Source organism: Biomphalaria glabrata, chromosome 9, assembly GCF_947242115.1.
Source record: "Biomphalaria glabrata chromosome 9, xgBioGlab47.1, whole genome shotgun sequence".
In the NCBI taxonomy this organism is placed as follows: domain Eukaryota; kingdom Metazoa; phylum Mollusca; class Gastropoda; family Planorbidae; genus Biomphalaria; species Biomphalaria glabrata.
In genome coordinates, this window is record NC_074719.1 from 960,335 (window position 1) to 980,981 (window position 20,647).

The 20,647-nt window shown below is 38.6% G+C and overlaps 1 long non-coding RNA gene across 6 annotated transcripts in view; it reads right to left on the reverse strand.

Annotated features, from left to right (window-relative positions):
* Positions 1–20,647, reverse strand: part of LOC129928017 (uncharacterized) — a 134,034-nt gene that overhangs the window by 104,981 nt on the left and 8,406 nt on the right. For 2 of the 6 annotated variants that reach the window (XR_008779602.1, XR_008779605.1), the window contains exons 2-6: positions 17,403–19,202; positions 14,555–14,704; positions 13,482–13,566; positions 11,921–12,910; positions 8,048–10,326 (exon numbers count right to left, since the gene is read on the reverse strand). This is a non-coding gene — a long non-coding RNA (uncharacterized LOC129928017). Of the gene's footprint in view, positions 1–8,047; positions 10,327–11,920; positions 12,911–13,481; positions 13,567–14,554; positions 14,705–17,402; positions 19,203–20,647 lie in introns of those variants that run through there. The other 4 variants (XR_008779606.1, XR_008779607.1, XR_008779604.1 and 1 more) reach the window with 4 other exon arrangements.

The following is a 20,647-nucleotide window of genomic DNA, read 5'->3' on the forward strand; positions in this document are numbered from 1 at the left end:
CTCTAGGGTTATCTTTTTAAGGCGCTTTCACCAGTTTGGCCGGTGCATCTCCGGGTTTTCGCCAGTGAGTCTTCCAAGGGCTTTTCACTTCAAGAACTGAACAATTATAGGCCTACACTTTTGAAAGTAAAATATACATATTAATTATTGTTTAAAGGGAAAGTGAGATTAATTTATAAGAACTGTTTCTTTCTTCTAAAATATCTAAAATATAACATGCTTTTAGATATAATCATTCATAAGTGGATCTTAAAGCTTTTGAAAAATTGTAGGGGCTTCCACAAAGTCTTGCCCTGGGGCCTCCACGTACTTAAATCCGGCCCTGGCTCCACCCGGTGCAGACAAAGACTTAATTCGAACTGGGGTCTATGTAGGCCTAAGTTATTTTTTCGTCCTCCGTGCATGCCTTTGGAAGGGGCTTTTCTTTGGGACTCTCCAGCGGCCTGTTCCCTGCTTTCATCTAAGCTAGTGAAGGCGAACATCATCATGGCACCCGATAGGCCTTTACAGCGCTTCAGCTCCCCTAAGCATGCAGTCACCCCTAGGGTTACGTCTAAAAGAGGACGGAAAGAAGGCCGAATATAAATATATATTGTTGTAAACCTGGTGGTGATACAGATGGGGGTAGTGCTGTGTGTTTTTAGCCTACCCAAATCGCCCCAGTCCAGCGCAGGACGATCGGTCAACCTTGACCAGTGACAGTACACGCCAGTTCGGCAACGACCTGTGTGTAAATATTACGCACGCAAGTCTCGGCTATTGTGATCATTCTGAGTGGTCAAGAACGTTCCATTCGATTCTAGAAGGCCAGTAGAGACATTATATAAGAGCGAGTGTGTAAGAAAGACGAGACTTCACGTTACCTCGCAATGTGACCAGTACGAGGCGAGAACCAGCACGGTGTATGAAGTCAGGCGGAGCAAGACTAGGTTTTTGTAAAGACAGTGTTAATGTTGTTGCCAACTGTACAGTGTCTGTAATGTATTTGCAATTAAACTGACTGATACTTTGGAGCCCTGAGTTGTGAGGTTCTCTAAGTTCGTTGTGTCGTGTGGTGCAGTTAGAAGAGAGCCTGGATAGTAGGAGAGATACGTAACAATATATAAATTGAAATTGTATTGATGAAACATGACTATCATTGGCTGTAAAAATAAAATTTTATAGCTTTTAACTCTTTCTCTCCGTAATTATTTTTCTCGCTCCGATAGTAGTCCTATTATTCTTTCCCCTCATTTGTAATTCACTATCCTGCTATGATTAAACTTCAATATTTTTGTGTATGTTATCAGAAAATGTTATATTTGTTATTGAATTGTAGGAGCGGGCATGCCCTTTGTACACAACACAAATTAAAGTTTATAAATCAAAAAATCAATTTTTAGTTTAATGGGAGTCAAATCAACGTTGGCAGCATCCCTTAGGAGAGAAAGAGTTAAAAAGTATCATAGTTATCGGTCGATGCGACTTTTTTTTTTTGCACTTGTCTAGCATTGGCCTGAGACAATCGTTGAACGACATTTCCTTTAGATTGTGTCAGAGTTAAGACGCCTCAGTCGGGTACTGTTAATCCACAGCAAGACAGTGCGACGAAGGGAGTCCAGAGTGAAGTCAGTACGGGCGCGACTTCCGTGACCCCTACATCGAAAGGGGTCGGTCCGGGACAGTCGAGACAGAGTCCAGTTCAAGTTGAGTACATCGGTAAAGGGTTAATTGTACAGTATTTGGATGTAATATATTACATTCGTTAGAGCATAAAGCTATAGTATTAAAGTAGCCCCTTATTTGGAAATGGACCTCATTCACTAATCGTAAACAAACAACATTTAGCCTCTCTATCTCTTCTATACAAATTACGCAATCCATAAAGGCTGTCACGTGATACGTTTTTTTTCCATTGTTTTATCAATATTATCACGTTGCTAAATGTTGTTTGTTTACGATTGGTGAATGAGGTCCAATGGAGTTGTCAAGTTCTTGAATTGTTTATGTCGTGTTAAGCACATGTGTTAAGCAAAAGTGATGTCAAGTGATGGTTCAAACAAACATCATAGATACTTTTCAAGCTTTAGTCTTCCCACGAGTTACTAAAAAAAATATAGTGCTAGATCGGGGACTATACAAGCCAACAGTCTTTGATTGAAAGAATAATATGCAATGCAGTGGCGTAGCAAGCGTGGGTCCGGGTTGAAGAACAGTACGTTTGTGGGCCTCCACACAGAAATAAAAGTGTGTGACAAAGAAATCGAGTAGTCTGTATGTATGGGTGCATTGAACAAAAGACATTCTAGTACTAGTAATGCAACAATTTTGTAAGTAATTATTTTAAAGCACTGTTTACTTTAGTTATGACTTCGTGCAAGTAATAATGTCTTTAAAACTAAAAAAAATTGTAGACCTTCTTAACGTATCAATCGACTAAAAATGTTTTCAATTAACCAGAAAAAGTTTTCGGCTATTTCGTCCGCCCCCCCCCCCATTCTACAAGTTTAATAACAATGTCCATGTCTTCTATTCCAAAGATTAAGGATGAGTCCAGTATTTCACATGACTGCGGAAATTCAGTTGCGACCTACATGTTTCTCCGCATCTCGTGCAGACAAAGCCGTTATCCTCCGGCGGTCTATTTAAATTTTCTTTCCGTCTTCTGCGCCTGTCTTCCATAAGGGCTCAAATATGAGTCCCGTAACCTTTATGGGAGCTCTCCGTCTCTCACAGAGGCCATCTGCTGCCAGCTACTTTCCTCTATGCCATTGAGGGCGAAATGGCGCCTGAGTTGATCTTTATAGTGCTCAAGTCACCTCTTTTACGCAGTCTTCCATTAAAATCACCAAAGAAGATTCGGTACTCGGGGTGATTCGAGACGCACTGCAAGGCATCCAGCCTGCACTGTCTATTTATAGTGGAATATGGAGTGCACAGACCAAAACCCTTCTTTATGTCAAGTGTCGACCACAGTGGCTCAGTAGTCTGAGATAGCTGTAGACATCAAAAGGCTGTAGGCTTTATTTTGGAGTTTCTATCTCCTAGACTGGCTGCCGACCTAGAGCCCAGTCCACCCCTCGACCGCAAATCTAATCTATTCTCTTCATCGCCTTTGGCATGCGGTCGTCTGCGTTGCAATGTTTTTCACAATTAAGGAAGAATAAATTTTTTTTACAAATCTCCCAACCAGACCTATTATTTATTTATATTATATTAGACACGACTCCATCAGTGTTAATGAGTGGCTGACAGGTCAGATGTGCCACAGTGTGGACCATATGCAAACCCTGACCTATATTGCTGATCTAATGAGTCATTGGACTTTGTTGATTAGTTCAAAGCATCTCAGTTGTTAATGTCTGAATGTTGACTGTACAGCACGAAGAACAACATTTTGTTTTTATTTACATCCTAGCATAAACATCCAACGGGACTGGGGGGGGGGTGGAGGTGGGTAGGGTTCGAACCTTGACCATCGAGGCGACAGTTTAAATAGAATACCACATGAACAAGCAGACAACCAATACGAACAATCTCTGGCATTTCTTCCGTCCCTTTGACTATCGACGTAGGGTTGGACATTTCACTTCACCCAAATCCACTTCCCCGGATGTTCTTAGCAGGATGTCAAGGCCGTTCACATAGTCCTGCCAACTTTTCATTGGACGACCCGTTCTTTGTGCTCCCTTCAGTGTACCTTGAAGGATGACTTTTGACAGCCAACTACAATTGGATGGCTGCCTGGTCGTGCGGTTTGCGTGCTGGACTGTCGTTCGGATTTATCGACGGTCGAGGGTTGAAACTCTGCCCGCTCCCATCCCCCGTCGTCCTGGGGGGAGGTTTGGACTAGGAAGTAAACTATCTTCAACTATGAAGGAACATCCGAAACATGTAAAACATTTTACAAACAATTGAACCGAACTTGCTCAGCTTTCGTCTATTCACAGTATTGAGAAGTTCATCCTTTTTGCCAGCCAGACTAGTTAAAAAACAAACTCATTTACTCTCAAAAGTTTGAATTCTTCTTTCGGCCTCAGCGTTCAGTGTCCAACTTTCACCACCATATGGGAGTACATAGATTACCATTTATATGTAACAATATATTAATGACCGGAGATGTCCAAACTACTAGTCATATCCAGCTCGTGACGTCATATCTGGCTCGTGACATGGTGCTATTCATCCTCTTGAAACGAATGTTACAATGTGTGTTGAAGACTCGATAAATTTTGTTGCTCATCCGGCCCATGACATGTGTTAGAAATTTACATGACCTTAAAAAAACTGGGCGTCACTTGTTGCAACTAATCCGTCTTTAGCAACAGTCGTTTTTATTTTGAGAGGACGAAGGTTTACCATTAAAAAAAAAAACAGTACCGGTATCAAGAACATTTTTAAAAAGGATTTTTTGTTACAAATATTTTCTGAATTTAGAACAAATTTAAAGATGGTCAAATCTTGACTACACTGTTTTCTGTATTAGTTTTTATTACTTTTAGGACGCGTAGGATGTAATCATCTTCTTTTTTGAAGTAACGTCTGTATTATATAAGATAAGATTTACATACCTCTTCTTTATTCAAAGTTTTTAAAAATTAAACTTACAGTTATCTGATAAATAACGTAGATACCAATAAGTCTTTTAGTGGCTGTGTAGATTTGCTTGTATAAAAATGAGGTGTATTAACACAAGTGGAATCAAACGTTAAATGATAAAGGAAAACATATACTGGCCTTTAATTAGTATTGTACATTCATGTCGTACACATATTTTGTTTCATTAAATGTTGCGTAACATCATGTTTTATCATTAAATTTTAAACTTTTTTTCCTCTGCAGTCCCCCTTTTATTACTGTAATTCTAAAAAAAGAAATTTAATGGTCCAAAGACTATTATCTTATAGTACCAATGCACTAAGCCAAGAACTTGGAAAATGTAATAGGTCTTCAGGTAGCCAAAGTGTCAGTAGTCTACTGAAAAGACATGCTTCAATTAAGAATCAAATATACAACTTTGTGTAATATTTCAATATTTTCTTTTTGAGTTCCAACAATAGTCTAACAGTAGGCTTTCTAAATAAATTTGTTTTAGAAGTATCACATGTACCCCCAGTAATCAACATTATAATGTCCTAGCACATATTACAAAGCATTTACAAGCCACAGGGGAGGGAAGTGGGCAGTGATGACAATGCAAAGCATTTACAAGCCACAGGGGAGGGAAGTGGGCAGTGATGACAGTGCAAAGTATTTACAAGACACAGGGGAGGGAAGTGGGCAGTGATGACAGTGCAAAGCATTTACAAGACACAGGGGAGGGAAGTGGGCAGTGATGACAGTGCAAGCCACAGGGATGGAAGTGGGCAGTGATGACAGTGCAAAGTATTTACAAGACACAGGGGAGGGAAGTGGGCAGTGATGACAGTGCAAAGTATCTGCAAGCCACAGGGGAGGGAAGTGGGCAGTGATGAAAGTGCAAAGTATTTACAAGACACAGGGGATGGAAGTGGGCAGTGATGACAGTGCAAAGTATCTGCAAGCCACAGGGGAGGGAAGTGGGCAGTGATGACAGTGCAAAGCATTTACAAGACACAGGGGAGGGAATTGGGCAGTGATGACAGTGCAAAGCATCTGCAAGCCACAGGGATGGAAGTGGGCAGTGATGACAGTGCAAAGTATTTACAAGACACAGGGGAGGGAAGTGGGCAGTGATGAAAGTGCAAAGTATTTACAAGACACAGGGGATGGAAGTGGGCAGTGATGACAGTGCAAAGTATCTGCAAGCCACAGGGGAGGGAAGTGGGCAGTGATGAAAGTGCAAAGTATTTACAAGACACAGGGGATGGAAGTGGGCAGTGATGACAGTGCAAAGTATCTGCAAGCCACAGGGGAGGGAAGTGGGCAGTGATGACAGTGCAAAGCATTTACAAGACACAGGGGAGGGAATTGGGCAGTGATGACAGTGCAAAGCATCTGCAAGCCACAGGGATGGAAGTGGGCAGTGATGACAGTGCAAAGTATTTACAAGACACAGGGGAGGGAAGTGGGCAGTGATGAAAGTGCAAAGTATTTACAAGACACAGGGGATGGAAGTGGGCAGTGATGACAGTGCAAAGTATCTGCAAGCCACAGGGGAGGGAAGTGGGCAGTGATGACAGTGCAAAGCATTTACAAGACACAGGGGAGGGAAATGGGCAGTGATGACAGTGCAAAGCATTTACAAGACACAGGGGAGGGAAGTGGACAGTGATGACAGTGCAAAGCATTTACAAGTCACAGGGGAGGGAAGTGGGCAGTGATGACAGTGCAAAGTATTTACAAGACACAGGGGAGGGAAGTGGGCAGTGATGACAGTGCAAAGTATCTGCAAACCACAGGGGAGGGAAGTGGGCAGTGATGAAAGTGCAAAGTATTTACAAGACACAGGGGATGGAAGTGGGCAGTGATGACAGTGCAAAGTATCTGCAAGCCACAGGGGAGGGAAGTGGGCAGTGATGACAGTGCAAAGCATTTACAAGACACAGGGGAGGGAATTGGGCAGTGATGACAGTGCAAAGCATCTGCAAGCCACAGGGATGGAAGTGGGCAGTGATGACAGTGCAAAGTATTTACAAGACACAGGGGAGGGAAGTGGGCAGTGATGAAAGTGCAAAGTATTTACAAGACACAGGGGATGGAAGTGGGCAGTGATGACAGTGCAAAGTATCTGCAAGCCACAGGGGAGGGAAGTGGGCAGTGATGACAGTGCAAAGCATTTACAAGACACAGGGGAGGGAAGTGGGCAGTGATGACAGTGCAAAGCATCTGCAAGCCACAGGGATGGAAGTGGGCAGTGATGACAGTGCAAAGTATTTACAAGACACAGGGGAGGGAAGTGGGCAGTGATGAAAGTGCAAAGTATTTACAAGACACAGGGGATGGAAGTGGGCAGTGATGACAGTGCAAAGTATCTGCAAGCCACAGGGGAGGGAAGTGGGCAGTGATGACAGTGCACAGCATTTACAAGACACAGGGGAGGGAAGTGGGCAGTGATGACAGTGCAAAGCATTTACAAGACACAGGAGAGGGAAGTGGGCAGTGATGACAGTGCAAAGCATCTGCAAGCCACAGGGATGGAAGTGGGCAGTGATGACAGTGCAAAGCATTTACAAGCCACAGGGGATGGAAGTGGGCAGTGATGACAGTGCAAAGCATTTACAAGACACAGGGGAGGGAAGTGGGCAGTGATGACAGTGCAAAGTATTTACTAGCCACAGGGGAGGGAAGTGGGCAGTGATGACAGTGCAAAGCATTTACAAGACACAGGGGAGGGAAGTGGGCAGTGATGACAGTGCAAAGTATTTACTAGCCACAGGGGAGGGAAGTGGGCAGTGATGACAGTGCAAAGCATCTGCAAGCCACAGGGGAGGGAAGTGGGCAGTGATGACAGTGCAAAGCATTCACAAGACACAGGGATGGAAGTGGGCAGTGATGACAGTGCAAAGCATCTGCAAGCCACAGGGGAGGGAAGTGGGCAGTGATGACAGTGCAAAGCCTATAGCAGTCAGGCAACTCTATATTAGGAAATTTTAGATTTCTTGAAGTAAAAATAAAAAAATCCTTTCCATACATGGCAACACAAGAGGCTTAAATTTCATTGAAAGTGTTGAACTAACAAACTAACATCTCTTCTTCTATTATCCAAGTCTGTTCTGTGAAGTAGAATGTTCTGTGAAGTAGAAGTCTGTTCTGTGAAGTAGAATGTTCTGTGAAGTAGAAGTCTGTTCTGTGAAGTAGAATGTTCTGTGAAGTAGAAGTCTGTTCTGTGAAGTAGAATGTTCTGTGAAGTAGAAGTCTGTTCTGTGAAGTAGAATGTTCTGTGAAGTAGAATGTTCTGTGAAGTAGAATGTTCTGTGAAGTAGAATGTTCTGTGAAGTAGAAGCCTGTTCTGTGAAATAGAAGTCTGTTCTGTGAAGTAGATTGTTCTGTGAAGTAGAAGTCTGTTCTGTGAAGTAGAATGTTCTGTGAAATAGAAGTCTGTTCTGTGAAGTAGAATGTTCTGTGAAGTAGAAGTCTGTTCTGTGAAGTAGAATGTTCTGTGAAATAGAAGTCTGTTCTGTGAAGTAGAATGTTCTGTGAAATAGAAGTCTGTTCTGTGAAGTAGAATGTTCTGTGAAGTAGAAGTCTGTTCTGTGAAGTAGAATGTTCTGTGAAATAGAAGTCTGTTCTGTGAAGTAGAATGTTCTGTGAAATAGAAGTCTGTTCTGTGAAGTTGAAGTCTGTTTTTGAATTAGAAGTCTGTTTAGAATTTCACTTATGAAAATTATATGCTGTATCGGTTTTCGTTCTTATGCTTACATGTGATTGTAACTCGTCCGTAAGAATGTGTTCACAAAATGTGTGTTGTGTATTCATTCAGTGTATTAAAGCCAGACTAAACTGGCATGGTTTTCGACTCTGTTATCATTATGTTCATAACACTGAGGATTGAGAGCTGCCTTACAAAACAGAAAATGAATCTTTATCTAGAGAATAAATTGTACATTCATAGAAATATTATTGGAAACACACACACACACAAATGAAATGGTATCAATATCAAATTCTGTATTATTTTTTGTAATCAATATCAAATTCTGTATTAAATTTTTCATCAATATCAAATTCTGTATTAAATATTTCATAAATATCAAATTCTGTATTAAATTTTTAAAAATATTTAACATTTACAATTTAATTTCAATGTGGAGGCATGGTCAAGAGGCTAAGTATGCTTGAACTTGGCTTGGCTCGGCTACCTATCAAGGTGACTCTAGGTTCAACACACGACTCAAGCAGAGTTCTGTTTACTGAGTACCCAAAGGCAGCATGGAAAACCCTCTCCCAAATCCCCCCCCCCCTACTGGTTCACACATAAGATTGGAACACAGCACTCTGAGCATGCTGTAAGCATGAAAGTAGCACTACATACAAGCTATAATTATTATTATTATTATTGTTCATCCTTTTAGCCTATCAAGCCAAGGTCAACACTAACTGATTACAAACTTCAATTGGACAATTCAGAGATGAATAAGTCAGTGGTTAAATACAAATAAATTTAATAAAAATAAAAACAAAAGCTACAACTTTGTGCATACATCATTCTCTCTCCTAAAAATAATTGTCACAAAATCTAGCCTTTAACGGAGGCATGTGGCTGAGTGGTAAAGCACTTGACTTCCAAACAGGAGGACCCTGGGTTCAAATCCTGGTGAAGACGGGTATTTTTTGGGATCTTTATGGTGCCTTCGAGTCCACCCAGCTCTAATGGGTAACTTCATAGAATCCTAAATGCTGCTGGCAAAATCATTGGCAAAAAACAAACCCCATTTGGGCAGTTGTTTGAGACAAACATCTATAAAAAAGCTAACAAGATCCTCGAAATAAAGAATCACCCTTTGTGTCAGGATTTTGTGATTTTACCATCACAAAAGAGATACAAGGCACCGATAGCAAAGACAAACAGACACAAACACTCTTTTGTTCCCCTGGCAATCAAATCATTAAATAAGAACAATCTGGCATAAACTTTGTCACATGTAAATTATGAGTGAGTCTGGTGTGAATGTACATTTTGGTTTCTTATAGTTATAATGTTTTTTGTTTGGTGTAATGCACAAATTGTAAGACAAATTTCCTTAAGGATAATAAAGATTATTATTATTATTATTATTATATGAGTTAGGAAAAAGTAAAGGCGGTTGGTTATTGTGCTGACAACATGGCACCCTTGTTAACCGCAGGTAGTGATGTCATCTCAGTTAGAAGCATTCTTGGCTACCAAGTGAAATACATTTTGACACTAATAATGTTGCCAACCAATGTTCTAATATTCCTTACATGTTTCAAAAAGGAATAAAAATTAAAATCCTCAAGTTTCTTTCTTTAGATCAGTAAAAAAAAATCATACATATAAGCATAACACATTATATAAACTTCCATTTATTAATTTATAAAAAACCACAAAACAAAAACAATTTACTGAATGACTCAATAACTAAACCTAACAGTATACCATACATTCAAAACCTTGAATAAATACTTGTGTCGTTATGTGGCTTTCAGAAAGAAAAAATATAAAAGAATTACAAAATTAATTCAAAATCTTGTGTTTAAATTTGTTTTCTCAAAAGGGTCAAAGTTATCTTTAATCCTTTAAAGCAGCTTCTTTTTATGAATTGAGTATTCTTGATAAAAGTAGTTAACATAATGAAGTATACACACATAAATCTGATTAAAAGTTTTACCAAAAAAATGTCACAGACTGTAAAGCTTGGTGAGGAGTTGAGCTAAAGTCACTCTTTATATATTGTCAAAACAGAGCTGAAAGTATAAATATTTGTTGATCAGATAATGTATAAATGCTAAGTCATAAACTGAATAAGTAAATTCTAAGCTATAAACTGAATGTATAAATGCTAAGCTATAAACTGAATAAGTAAATTCTCAGCTATAAACTGAATGTATAAATGCTTAGCTATAAAATAAATGTATAAAGGCTAAGCTATAAACTGAATAAATAAATTATAAGCTATAAACAGAGCTGAAAGAATACATATTTGGTGATCAGATAATGTATAAATGTTAAGCTATAGACTGAATGTATAAAGGCTAAGCTATAAACTGAATAAATAAATTATAAGCTATAAACAGAGCTGAAAGAATACATATTTGGTGATCAGATAATGTATAAATGTTAAGCTATAGACTGAATGTATAAAGGCTGAGCAATAAACTGAATAAATAAATTATAAGCTATAAACAGAGCTGAAAGAATAAATATTTGGTGATAAGATAATGTATAAATGTTAAGCTATAGACTGAATGTATAAAGGCTAAGCTATAAACTGAGTAAATAAATTCTAAGCCATAAACTGAATAAGTAAATTCTAAGCTATATACTGAATGTATAAATGCTTAGCTATAAAATAAATGTATAAAAGCTAAGCTTTAAACCAAATAAATAATACTAAGCTATAAACTGAATGTATAAATGCTAAGCTATAAACTGCTTGACTATCTAAGTGAGGAGAGCTTAAATTGAAATCACAATGTAAACTAGGTATTTTTAATGGATTAGATTTGCTTGCTGAGAGCCTAAAGGAAGGACTCACAGATATCCCCCCCCCCCTCTTATGTTTACAAAAGATATTGAACCAGAATGCACTGTGCTTGCTATAGGAGCATGGAAGTTGTGCTCGCTAAGAGCCTAAAGGAAGGACTCACAGATATCCTCCATATCCCCTCATATGTCAACAAAAGATATTGACCCAGAATGCACTGTGCTTGCTAAAGGAGCATGGAAGTTGTGCTTACTAAGAGCCTAAAGTAAAGACTCACAGATACCCTCCCTCCCCCCCACTTATGTTTACAAAAGATATTGAACTAGAATGCACTGTGCTTGCTATAGGCTCGCTAAGAACCTAAAGGAAGGACTCACAGATATCCTCCATATCCTCTCATATGTAAACAAAAGATATTGACCCAGAATGCACTGTGCTTGCTATAGGAGCATGGAAGTTGTGCTTGCTGAGAGCTTAAAGGAAGGACTCACAGATATCCTCTCCTCCCCCCCCCCTTCCACATGTCAACAAAAGGTATTGACCCAGAATGCACTGTGCTTGCTATAGGAGCATGGAAGTTGTGTTAATCAAAGGCAATAACAATGCCGGCAATAATAAACACCATGACTACTGTCCAGAGATGAAGGCTTCAATTCAGCTTTTATCACCAAATTTTGAAAAGCATGAACTAAAAATGTTAGTCATTTAGTGTTCGCAGACATAAGCACTGTAATGAACATCTTCACAATCACTTGTTCCATAAGTTTGATGGATCACTGGGTCAACAAAGATGCTGCCCATCAAAGCTTTTCTGCTTTACTCTTAGTGATAAATCTGAAATGTTGACAAATTACCTTTCTATGTTTCTCTGATGGCTCAAAACCAAGGACTTTACCAACAAAATAAAACTCTTCATCTAATGAGGTTTGTATGGTCTCTGCTTTTCGATAGCCATGTTGCTTCCCTAAAAATGCAAAATATTAAAAATTTCTTTAGAAAATGTTATGTTCTCTTGTTTTCACTATTTTTGTCTAACATATGCAATTAAAAGTAGCCTATAGCATAACTGACACGACCAGAGCGACAATTTAAAGTCAAAACTAGGAAAGTTTATATCATACAAAGCAAGATAGAAAAAGGTTGGTCATGGTCCACTAGCAGGTTACTAGAGACAGTTATCTATTTTAGAAATAATTTTTTTAGAGTGATTATATGTGTAACAAAAAAAATTAAAAAAATTATGTTTCATATCACATTAACAAACAGTTTGTGACACTGTTATGCATCAATGAAGTTGCAAGCATAAAAAAAGGTACTACTTCTATAGTATACTAGCATTACCCTTGGTTCTTCCACCTGATTTGTTCTCAGGCTATACATTGTTTATTTTGGCTAAAAACTCTTTTTTTTTTCTGCACTTCCAATAAAATTTCCTGCATTTTATTTTCAGCTCAAAAAGCCTAGTATCAATTACATTGAATTCATAAAGACACATACTTTTGGTGTTTGAATTCTAAGAACACTTTTCTCCCCATCCTCAAACAAACAAAAATGGTACATACAATCTTTTTCTTCTTCCTTCTCATTTTTTTTATTGGAGCATTCAGATGACTGGACCAGTATATGAGATTATTTTTGCAGTGATTTCCAAATCAGGGAACTCTCCAAATAGTTTTCTTTCTATTGGGGTGTTTTGGGGCCAGTGTCATGTACAGCCTCTTGGTAAAGAGAGCAATTTTGGAGGAGATGGTCAACATTCTCTGGTGACACTCCACATGGGCAGATTTCAGTTTCTGATTTTGAGCTTCCGATACATATGTTGTGGAATTCTGTTGTGTCTGGTCCTGCGCGAAAAAAAATGATTTTAGATGTTTTACTTCCATGAAACAGTTCTAAAGGCACATCACTAGTCATGTTTTAGTTTATCTTTACATATGATTTTTTTAAAATTTGGTCAGTTGTAGCACCTTTATCTGAAGATGCATCTTATACACATTAAAAAATATTTTACACTTATATTTATAGCCTATCAAGTTAAAATAGCCTGATTACCACAAACAGGGAGTTGCGGTGGCTGAGTGGTAAGGCGCTTAGCTTCTGAACCGGGGGCCCAGGGTATGAATCCTGGTGAAGACCCAGCTCTAATGGGTACCTGACATTAGTTGGGGAAAAAGTAAAGGCAGTTGGTCATTTTGTTGGCCACATGACACCCTCGTTAGCCATAGGCCACAGAATCAGATGACCTTTACATCATCTGCCCTATAGACAAAAGATTGGAAAGGGGAACTTTTTTTTTTTTTTTTACCACAAACAGAATTACACAAAAATCCCCCCCCTCCCCCAGAAAAGAAAAAAACTCTTTTACTGCTTTCATAAATAAAAAGGATGGTAAATGTTATGTCTATAAAACATTACCTTGAAACAAACATTGCAAGAAGTCCTTTTGCTTTAACTGCCTAAATCTTCAAGTGTCTTTCAATGAACAAATCCTGTTGATCCTCTGGCAACATAAACAAGTTTACATAGATATTAAATATTAGCATTTCAAAGTCATGGGCCAAAAGCTCAGTCATTTTTCATTTCGCTTCTATATCAATATTTTGATTTTTTGTCGGCTAAATGATTTGTGTACCTCATAGGAAAACAATGGGGTCCTGGGTTTGAACCTCAATGAAGATTGGGATTTTGAATTTTTAGGGTGCCCCTCAGTCACCCAACTCTAATGGGTAACTGATTTTAGGTGGGGAAAATTAAGGCGGTTAGTCATTGTGCTGGACACATGACAACCTGCTCATTAACCACTAGCCATAGAAACATAACCTTGACATCCTTTGCTCCATAGATCGCAAGGTCTGAAAGGTAAACTTTACTTTTTTTTTTATTAATATCCACTGTGCATACTGCATCCCATTACTTCTTACTTATGTACAATAGATTTCTCTTTTCCCTTCCTTGTGTTTCTTGAATCAAGTTCCTTTTTATAGGGCATTTTAATACCGCCACAAAGCTAATGGATTATATTATTTGTCATAATGTCCAAAAGTAGAAACTACTTATTTTATAATGAGAATGTGGGTATGTGTGTTGTCTATCCAGTATCCAAAACTACACATTTTTCAAGTAAAAATCAACAAATTAAGCATATTGAAAAGATAATAAAAACCAACAGGGATTATGTGAAGGTCTTTACAAATGTCATTAAGATTTGCGGTTAAACAGTAGAGTTCTTTTTATTTGTTTAAATAGATCATTGAGTGTGATACTTCAAATCTTTGGACAGGTGATCATGGATAAAATCTGAACACTTTCATTTAAATTTATGGTTCCCATGGTGGAAAGGTGTTCTACAGCTTCTGCAAAGATCAAGCTCTGTTTTATCCACCATGGTCAAACACATCCACCTTAGACAAACAGTATCCATTTCTATATACAAAAAAATACATACATATAATTTTCTTTACATATTAAAAGAAAAAGAGAAAGATTACCTGAGGTGACCAGACACCATCAGCAAAGCGATATTTTTTTGAGATATCAGTTACTGCTTCGGAAACTGCAGATGGATCAGTCACTGTACAAAACTTGGTCAGTAAAATTTGAAAAGTAGACAACTCCATGGTAAACAATAAAATCGCCACCTGAAAACACAAATAAACAATAAGAGGATGTAGACACACACAAAAAGGATTACAATGTCTGATTTTAACTCAATGTGAGCCACATGAGTAGGCCTAGTTATAGCCTTTAACACAGCAAACATTTGAACTAGTGGCCAACAGTGCACAACATTTTAAGGATAAATGTAGAATATATACAGCTATTTTATTTGAATACAAGTGAATACTAAAGTCAATATAAACAAATATGAGACTGTGTGACAAAAGTTTAACTTAAATATTACATCCTGTATATATATATATATATATATATATCGAAGACGAACTCCATTCTTTTCAGATCAGGCAGCTTTCCATACAATTTTTATTCTAAAGGACTGCTGGGGGCCAGTATTTTGTTTGGGTCTCACGATAAAACAAGGCAATATGTTCTTTGGAGGAACTCTACAAGGCATGTTTCACTGGTTTCAACACCCAGAATAAGTGTTAACTCATTATGTTGTGCCCTATTCAAAGGTGAAAAATAATTCATTGACTGTGTCCTGATAGAATGTAACATGCATCCTTGATCCTGATGTTTGAGCAACAACTGTTATATTTTTGGTTTATACTACTCTCTTTTTCTTTTTCTCTTCCGGATATAGTGGAATTTAAGAAAAGAAAAAGTAAAGTACCCCTTTCAGACCTTGTGGTCTATAGGGCAGATGATGTAAAGCTCATCTGTTTCTGTGGCCTACTGTTAACGAGGGTGTCATGTGGCCAGCAGAATGACCAACTGTCATTACTTTTCCCCAATTAATGTCAGGTACCCATTAGAGCTAGGTGGACTCAGAGGCGCCCAAAGATCCTGAAATTAAAAACCCCAGTCTTACCAGGATTTGAACCCTGCACCCCAGTTCAGTAGCCAAGTGTTTTACCGCTTAGCCACTGCACCTTTCATGGGATTTAAGACTGCTTACTTATTCTCCCATCTTGGCAGTGTCAGCTTGTTCATCTCCTCTATACGAAAGTGTGCCTGGGATCCATTGGAGAACAGTTTTTTTGCTATTATTGTTGAGCTTTATAAGAGCTGTCTTGACTTGTTTGATAGAGGAGGCATCAGATTTTTTGAAAGATAGGAAAGAAATGTTTTTGGTATTCCTTAGAAAGACAATCTGGCTGTTCACAGGTGGATGGTTTATTCGTGTGGTAGCTGCTGGTTCTAATACTCCCCTTTCTGCTCAGTGGCTGTCTGAGAGATCGCCAGTGGCTATTAACTTTTCTAATCTTTCTCAATTGAGCCATTCATTGCATAAGACATCTCCTCCGTTACCGGTGGATTCTTGAGATGAGCCATCTGTATAATTGACCCACTGGTTATTGGTATATTAGATTTCTTCCTTGAGATCTTTCTGATTGTGATAAGATTTTTTTTTGGTTATAGCAGAAAGAGAGCTTAGGTCCCAGGGAAGAGAGTCATTGCACTGTTTAACTAATTCATAAATTATATTTTATAAGCAGTGTTTCTTTGTTTGAGATTCTCGTATGAAATGAGGTATTTTCAGTTAATTTTGAGTGCCAGACTTGTGGGTTTAAGTTTTGAGTGGGTAGCTCTCTTAGGTTTCCATTTTAGTAAACTGAGTAAGGATTATTATTTCTCTTATTTTGTCCAGAGAAACCAGGGAAAAAATGATCTCTTCCATTGCTTTGAAGGTTGTTGTATTATTGTTTGGAGTTAGGTTTTTGTTTTACTTTTTTACTTTGTCTATTTTCTGTAGAATTGACTGCTGAATCCTATGTTGTAGAGTCCTGTGTTCTAGAGTGATGTAGCTGGTAAATTTCTTTTTCAAAATGTAATTAGCTGATTGAAGCTCACAGCCTGCTAGATGATTGGTGTTAGCCTTCCCTGGTTGTCCAAGAAGTCTACATCTGAGTTGCCAGTTACACTGATGTGATTTGGTATCCACTGCATCTAGCGTGTTGTAGCTGGTACATTTCTATTTCAAAATGTTGTGATTTGGTATCCACTGCATCTAGCGAGTTGTAGCTGGTACATTTCTATTTCAAAATGTTGTGACTTGCTCCAAATTAATATTTCCATTTTATATCTTGTACAATTTCACTTTTTTTTAGTTGACTTTATAGACTGTCATTTTATTCATACTGCCATGTAAGATCTTTAAATTTGTTGAACCATGGATTGGGCATTAGAGCTGGGTGGACTCAGAGGTGCCCAAAGATCCAGAAATTAGAAATCCCAGTCTTCACTAGGATTCATAGCCGGGACCCCCAGTATGGAGGTCAGGAGCTTTACCACTCAGCCACCACGCCTCCATCAAATTGATTAGGCTAAAAGTAGTCCTACAAGTTCTTTGAGTGAAAAGAAAACAGTGTTTAATGAATAAAAAAGGGAAGAAGAAACTTTTTTTTTCCCACTAAAGTAAATCAAAGTAAAGTTCCCCTTTCAGACCTTACAATCTAGGGGGCTGAGGATGTAAAGGTCATCTGTTTCTGTGGCCCATGGTTAATGAGGTTGCCAGCACAACAACCAGCCGCCTTTACCTTCCCCATCACATCAGGTACCTTTAGGTTGGTAGACATAGTCATGTGATCAGGGCACGGCAGACATATTGTTGGTAAAAATCTGGTTTCTATGCACAGTCAACACAAGCTTTTAGGCACTTACCATGGATAAGTCGAGCAAAGAATGATATAGTCAGAAACAAATACTAATTCTTACACTTTGAAAGCAAGCCAGCGTAATAAAGAAAATGATTTGCTGCCCTCCTTGTGTTATCCAGATCTCTTCACTTATAATCTTGTTCTACTGAAAGTGCTTACACAATCACAAAGGATGAGTTCAAGGTATTCCGAATCAATTTTATTGTTAGACCTAGATTAGATCTAGATCTACCAATAACTAATCTAGACTAGATTCTAGATCTATATTCTAACTATTTAAGTTAGCATATCTAGACATCTATACTATATTCATAATATTGTTTGACATAAATGTAGAATCAGATTGAATAGTCAATATTTATTATTGTCTAGGGCAGTGTTTCTCAAACTGTGTGCCGCCGAAGATTTGCAGGTGTGCCGAGGCGTTTTCAGAATGCCACACGTGCAGTGTTACACAGGTTTGCCTACTATTAAATTTTTATTTTACCTTGTGACGACATCCCAGCTTGCAACGACCAGTAATAGTAGTGGATCGCTACATTATGACGGAAAGGGGTGTTAGCTCTTCAGGTTATGGAGTTGTCCACTATACATATATTATTATAATGACTCAAATGTAGGCCGCCTTAGCAGACGCTCAGCAGTTCTTGAATTGGTAACGATAATAATAAGCGATGTGTTTCATGTAAATTTTGTAGGTGTATGCTAATAATAACAAATTATTACTAAGCCTTAATCATTGTTATCCATGGAGAAATACGTTGGTAAGAATGAAACTGCGAAAGCGTTCAATGAAAAGCATGGAACCAAACAAAGGTACAAAGAAGATTACATCGGATATGGTTTCATATCTTCAGGACCTGAAGATTCTCCATTGTCATTCTGTCTGATCTGCAATTCAGCTCTGTTGAATGAGGCGCTTGTTCCAAGCAAATTGAAGAGACACTTGGAAACAAAACATCCAGCTGTAAAAGCGCAACTGAAGGAATACTTCGAAAAAATCAGGGCTCAACAAAATAAACAAGCTAAGAAACTTACGAACTACTTAAAGCTTCCAGAAAAGGGATTAATTGCAATTTATAAGGTTGTTCAGTTATTAGCAAATGCAAGAAAGAACACACAGAGGCTGAATCAGTCATTGCACCAGCTTTAGCAATAGTTGTTGAAACTATCCTTGGACCCGATGCTGCCGAAAAAGTTAAAAAAGTTCCTTTGTCAAATAGTACTATCTTGCGCAGAATTGAAGACTTATTGTCAGATTTACAAGATCAAATCTTCGAACACTTCGAAATGACTGACGATGAACTGTCTCTGTTGTGGTCCCTTCAAGTGGATGAATCCACTGACATTAGTGCAAAGCCCAGTTGTTAGCTTTTATTCAGTTCATAAAGGATGAAAAATGTGTCAACAAATTCTTATTTTGCAAAGACTTACCAACTACGACCAAAGGCGAAGATATTTTTAAGTGGTGAACTAAAACATTTTGCTATTCAAAGTACAGTGGAGACAAACAGTGTCAGCGTTTGCACCGATGGCTGTCCTTCCATGCAGGGAAATAGAAAGGGATTCTTCACTCTTGTGTGTCAAGAAAATCCAAATGTATTAGTTGTTCACTGCATGATCCACAGAGAAGCTCTTGCCTTCAAATATTTGATGTCTGTTCTGGATCAAGTGATTGAAGTTGTAAACTTCCTCAAATCTCGACCGCTTGCATTCTGACTTTCCTCAGAGCTTTGTGAAGCAATGGATTCAGACTACTAATGTCTCCTGTATCACACCAACGTTCGTTGGCTCTCCAGGGGAAAAGTGTTAAAGCATGTCGTCCAACTCAAGGCTGAGCTGATTTCATTCTTGGAGGCTGAAATAAAAAAAAGACTTTGGATTTTCTATTCATGGCGAGATTTGGTGGGTTCATCATCATCATCATCATTCCTTTGAGTTCCTCATGGAACATAGGGCCTCGACATAAACACGCCACTCTCCACGGTCTCTTGCTAGCTTTTTGATGGTGTCCCAGCTCTTCCCGGTCTTCTCTGCTTCTTCAAGTACACTGCGTCGCCATGTTCTTTTTGGTCTTCCTCTGCGTCTTGTTCCCTGGGGGTTCCACTCTATGGCCTGCCTAGCTCTGTTGCTGGTATCTTTTCTAAGGGTGTGACCAATCCATCTCCACTTCCTCTCTAAGATCTGCACTTCTATATTTTTCTGTCCACTCATCTCCCACAGTTTGGTGTTTTCTACTTTGTCATACCAGTGTATTTTTAGGATATTTCTCAGGCATCTGTTGATGAAGGTCTGTATTTTTTTGTTGTGGCTTCAGTTGTTCTCCATGTTTCAGAACCATACAGTAGGACAGCCTTGACATTAGAATTAAAGATTCTTAGTTTAGTCTTGTTTGAGATGTAAGAAGATTTCCAGGTTGGTTTTAGCTGTGTAAATGTCTGACGTGCTAGATTTATACGGCGTTTAATGTCTTCATCTGTTCCACCTGATATACTGACTACACTCCCAAGGTATATAAAATTTTCTACTTGGTCTATTGTCTGAGAATCCAATACTATGTCTCCACTTTGTTTATTGTTTACTTTAAGTACTTTAGTTTTTTGGTGGTTTATTTTGAGGCCTACTCTTTTTCCTACTTCGCTTAAAGCTGTGACCTTTTCTTGCATATCCTGTAGTCTGTGTGATAATAGGGCTATGTCATCAGCAAATTCCAGATCTTCCAGCTTTTGTGTGAGAGTCCATTGGATTCCTTTCCCTGCGTTAGAGTAGGCTTCTTTTGTGACCCAATCCAGTACTAGAAGGAACAGGAGTGGTGAAAGAAGACATCCCTGTTTGACTCCTGTTGTGACTGGAAATTCCTCTGACAGCTTGCCACAGTGGGTTACTTGGCAGGTGAAACCATCATAAAGGTTCTTGATTATGGTTATTATTTTATTGGGGATCCCATAATGTCTCATTACAGTCCAGATAGATTCTCTGTCGACACTATCAAAAGCTTTTTCAAAGTCAACAAAAGTTGCATAGAGAGGAGATTGCCATTCGACACATTGTTCTACAATTATCCTGAGTGTAGCTATTTGGTCAGCACAAGATCTCCCTTTTCTGAATCCGGCCTGTTCTTCCCTTAGGTGTTCATCACATGCTCCCTTTATTCTGTTTAGTAGGATTCTGCTAAAAATCTTGCTTGGTACTGACAGCAAAGTGATGCCTCGCCATTTCTCACATTGTGATAGATCTCCACTCTTTGGTATTTTAATTAGCAAGCCCTTTTTCCACTCACCCGGAGGTGTTTCTGTTAACCAA